The 4,955-nt window shown below is 40.0% G+C and overlaps 1 pseudogene; it reads right to left on the bottom strand.

The window, feature by feature from the left end:
* LOC123238833 lies at nucleotides 1-2,256 on the bottom strand (annotated as a pseudogene).
* Nucleotides 2,257-4,955: the final 2,699 nt, after the last annotated feature.

Below are 4,955 nucleotides of genomic sequence, written 5' to 3'. Positions count from 1 at the left end.
TCACTGACATTGACCAATTCCCCTTCCGGCTCCAAATTCTGGTTTCTGGGACATTCTTCCATGGGGAGGCCCGCTTATTCCTCCACCTAGGCCACTGTGTGGGCCTCCTGGTCCCACATGGTCTGTTATCCCAACGATCACCTTCTCTGGCAGCTCTTGTCTTCTTTTCCTCAACATTCAAACACACCTCATCTCTGAACACGATGGGCCTGCTGCCAGGGATCTTTTTGAACTGGCTCTGGGTCATCAAACACCACAAAACCAAAATTGGGTAGCTTTGCACCACTATTAATTCAAAGTTCCACAACATTCCCGTAACCTTTGAACGAAACACAGAAACCTTGGAAGAAATCTTTTAGTTTTGCTTTGTCCACATCATGTGAAAGATTTCCAACAAAAAGCTGGTGAATGTCTGGATATAGTACAATTTTCCTTTTATCCATATCACCCTGTTCACCACCTTCATGAATTGGTCTGGGTCCCTGCTGGGATGGGATATTAGTTCGTTGTTCCCTCACTTTCTGGTCCCTCTGGGGCCTTTGTGGTGGTATCTGAGATTCTGGTTTTGATTCTGGGCTGTAAGAAATAAAATTAATATAGAGTGATAAAATTAAAAATATGGTTTCAAAGGGTTTATTGAAAGCATTAGAAAAATGAAGCCACATACCTGTTAATAGTTAGTTTAAAATACACAGGCCCAGTTACCTCTTTCTCCCATCCTGGCTCTGCTCCAAATCACCAAAAAGAGAGGAAGTACCGATGCTGTCCTCAGTCTTTATACTCCTGTTTATGTAATTACACTTCCTGCCCACCTGATTACACAAGAGAAATCATGGGAAATGTAGTTTGAAAGAGATCTAAATGTCCACAGGAAGTTTGGCGAGCCTGTGATGTTGGTACTTTGAGATACTGGAACAGTTCTCTAGGTGGGAGGTTCTTACTGTTCACAGATGCCCAAGAAAATGTTCTCAGGTCCTCCTGTACTGCTAGAGCTGTATCTACAGGGACAGAAAAAGAAGAACTCTTTTGAGTCTCCTCTGAAATAGGCTCTTCCAAAGTTGGTGGGGGCAGCTGGGTAGCTCAGTGGATTGAGAGTCAGGCCTAGAGATGGGATGTCCTAGGTTCAAATCTGGCCTCAGACACTTCACAGCTGTGTTACCCTGGGCAAGTCACTTGACCCTCATTGCCTACCCTTACTACTCTTCCACCTAGGAGCCAATACACAGAAGTTAAGGGTTTAAAAAAAAAACAAAAAGTTAGTTCAGACTTTTCTTCATGACTTTCAGTTTTAGCTTCCTGCTCAGGCTCTGATTCTGGTTCAGGCTTGGGCTCCACAACAGGCTCCTCCAGATGCTCCTTCAGGTCATTTGCTGACTGTCTGGTCATAAAAAGTTCCAGAGTCATCAGGAATGACCTCAGGGTTCTGCTGCCTTTCTTCTGGTTCTTCTACTTCTTCCTCAGATTCTTCTTGGGGTTCAGTGATAAAGCCACCAAAAACCTCATCTTGGTATCGAAAGATGTCATTATGAACATGGAATTTGTTTGCAATTGTTAATATTAAAAATGATAAAGGCTGATATAATAATAATTATTAGTATTTTAATTAAAGCCATGCTGATAGATAATTAGACCAGGCGCTTGTAAACATTCAAAACTGCCGCCTCCATTTTGTTACCTCTCTCCTCCCGAGTCTGCTGGCCAAGAGAGAGAGCCTCCCTCCTAACCCCGGAGATTACAAACTCCTCTCTGCGTCGACGTAGGCCTCCCCACGCCCAAAGAAGCGGAAACGGAAACCTGTTGGACCACGAGAAATGTAGTTTGATACATTTCCCATGTCCATAGAAATATATATATATATATATTTTAGATGGCATTTTCCAAATTTCACTTTTAGACAATAGAACCTTCAGGACCAAGTACAAATGTCTGCATGAATCTTCGAAATGCTTGGTTATTATTAGATAGCAACCCCATCACCTGGACCACTACACCATCATTGAGGGTAGCATGAGCATCCACATGATGACTCTTGGTAAGACAATTTGTAAAGTTTTGGGACATCACTTTCAGATGGATTTCCTTTTGTCCATAGATAGCATCGGCTGGTTTTCCATTGGAATCTAAACCTCCACGAACATAAGATGAGTTCTTGCCATAAAACCTGTGCAACATGTCTGGTGCTTTGTTCAGCAGAGTATAATACTGTCTCACAAATTCCCACCCCACCAGTGGGGGACTTGGCTTCTCCATAACCATCTCTTTGGTCAACTGCAACCTGCAGGGCTGAGCCAGAGAGGAAGAGTCTTGACTCGGAAGAAGGCCAGGTGGCAAAACTCTCTCACACAATGGCGTCCTGTGTATTAAATTTTTTTTAACAACCCCAGAAACAATAATAGAAAGGTATATGTCATTTTAAATAACTGTAAGATACATAAAATATCTGGGGGTTCTCATGGGGAATATCAGGGAAGATAACTTAAAACTATAAATGTGGGTCCAGAAGGGTGTGTAGGAGACAGGAATGACAAAAGATGGCGACTTAAGTTAGGGAGACTGGGTTGGGTTTAACTGCTAAGGAAAATGTCCATTAACAGAAGTGGCAGTTAGGCCTGTCGCTCTGCACCATCTAGACAAGGGCCTGTGGAAACCAGCAAGCAAAGGACAAGAGTTTGTAACAAATTTAATTAAGGGGACTATGGTAAAGGATGGGAATAGGGGTTTCTACACTTCCAGGGCAAACCATAGGGGAAGGGGAGGGACTTATCTACACTGAAATGAGACCTAAAGCAAGACAGGGCCCAACAGATAGCAGGACTGAAGTGGGTATCCTCACAGCAGAGTCCTGACAAACTCCAGCGATGCTCCAGCTCCTCCAGGACCACTAGCTGCACTCTTTCAGGTGGGTAGATTCTGGGAGCTAACCTAGCCCAAGTTAACCTTCAACTCAGGTTGGGATTAATAGTCTCTACCAAACATCTCCCACAAGTAGATGACAGTCTTCCTTCAGGATCCCAGGGAATCAGGGTACAAACTCCACTTCCTCTGAGGTCTCCCAGGGTCAGTTACAACTTGTCCCAACCACCATGGGGTCTATCTCAGAGAGCGAGGCACACTTCCTCTTTCCCCATTCCATTTGGAATTCTCAAGCCCTTCCTGCTAGGTCTCCTAAATAATAACTAAGTAATCCTCCTCTCAACAGGGTCAAATCTACATAAACATGAAATTCCTCTATATAACCCATTACCAAGGACTCCTTAAAGAAATTAGTAACTTAAAAAGCTGGAGAAATAATCTCTGTTCATGACTGGGCTCTGTGAATATAAAAATGACAATACCACAAAAGTTAATTTACATTTTAACATTATGAATGATCAAAGGGACACTTCAAAAACAGATAAAATAATAAAGTTAATATGGAAAACAAAAGACCTAGAATATCAAGGACTATAATGAAAAGAAGGAGGGAAGAAGGGAGAATAGTACTTTGGACTTTATTATAAAGCAGCAGTCATCAAAACCATTTGGCATTGTTAAAGAAAAGAGAGGTCAAGGCAGCAATTGTACAAAGAGAATCAGAAACAATGAAACTCAGTCATCCAGTGTTTGAAAAACCAGAAAATACAAATTACTTAGAAAAGAAATTATTTTATAAAACATTTTGGGAAAACTGGCAAATAGCTTGGTAGAAATTAGGTTTGTATCATATCCCACAATATACTCTATGAATAAGCCAATTATTAAAGATCACATTATTCAAAGATTACAAGAGAAGTAGATGATACACCTTTCCCAGCTATTAAAAAAGAGATGAATTCTTCACTAAGCAAGGGAAAGATGCAATTGACAAAAATAAAATAACTTGGATGAAGTGAAATAACTTGATTAAGTGAAACTCTACCTTGACCTGTTCTTTTGAATCTTGTCAAAAGATTTTGCCTTAGCAAACTGCAACCTTGGATCATCCTACCATAGCTGCCTTTGCTTCTACTTACACAATGCTGAATGTAGTTGGAGAAAATCCTGAAACTGTGCTTACTTAGAAGCCTTACAAGTTGTGGTGAGGAATCTGTTTGTTCCACCTAATAAATTTTCTACCCTCTTTTTGAGTTAGCCTGCTTGTCCTATGTTGGAATGAGACTCTATTGCCATGCGGAGCATATAGCAGATATAGATCATTGCAGAATTTCTCTATGTTCTGCAAGGACCAGATGGAAAAATTTTCACCCAGGATAGTTTGGTTTCTTACTTTTAAGAGTGAAGAAGTAACATTAAAACATGAGATTATCTCCATTGGAGCTCCCTCCTCTAACAGAAGTCCATTTTCTGCCATTTCTTTTTCTTTTTTTTTTTTACTTTTTCCAAATTACACATAAAAACAATTTTTTACATTTTTTTAAAAGTTGCAATTCTCTCCCTCCTATCCCTTTCCCCTTCATTGAGAAAGGCAAGCAATGTGATAGAGATTATATACATGTGTAGTCATGCAAAATATTTAGTTATGCTGTAAAAGAAAATACACAAAAAAAACCCAAGAGGGAAAATATATTTACTTAAGTCCTTCCATCTGCACTCAGACTCCATCCATCTTTCTCTGGAGGTGGATAACATTTTCCTTCAAAAATCCTCTGAAATTGTCTTAGATCTCTAGTTCTGAGAATAGCTGACATTCAGTTGATCATTCTCTGTCATTTCATGTTATCTTGTATAGAGGTCGTTTGTCTCCCTCTTTAGATTGTGAGTTTCTCAAAATTAGAGACTGTCTTTTTTTTTCTTTGAAAACCCAGCGCTTATCACAACGCTTGGCACAAAAGTGGGACTTAACGTTTATTGATTAAGTCACTCACGTAAATGAACAGAGCTTTCGATCATTCCTATTATGTTGTGTTTTTTTTATTGGTAATAAATAATTAAAGCATTCAATAACAAATTTAAGAACACTAAGGCAACTGGTATTT

This window comes from Gracilinanus agilis, chromosome 3 (genome assembly GCF_016433145.1).
Source record: "Gracilinanus agilis isolate LMUSP501 chromosome 3, AgileGrace, whole genome shotgun sequence".
Lineage (NCBI taxonomy): Eukaryota > Metazoa > Chordata > Mammalia > Didelphimorphia > Didelphidae > Gracilinanus > Gracilinanus agilis.
This window is presented reverse-complemented; position numbering and strand designations above follow the sequence as displayed.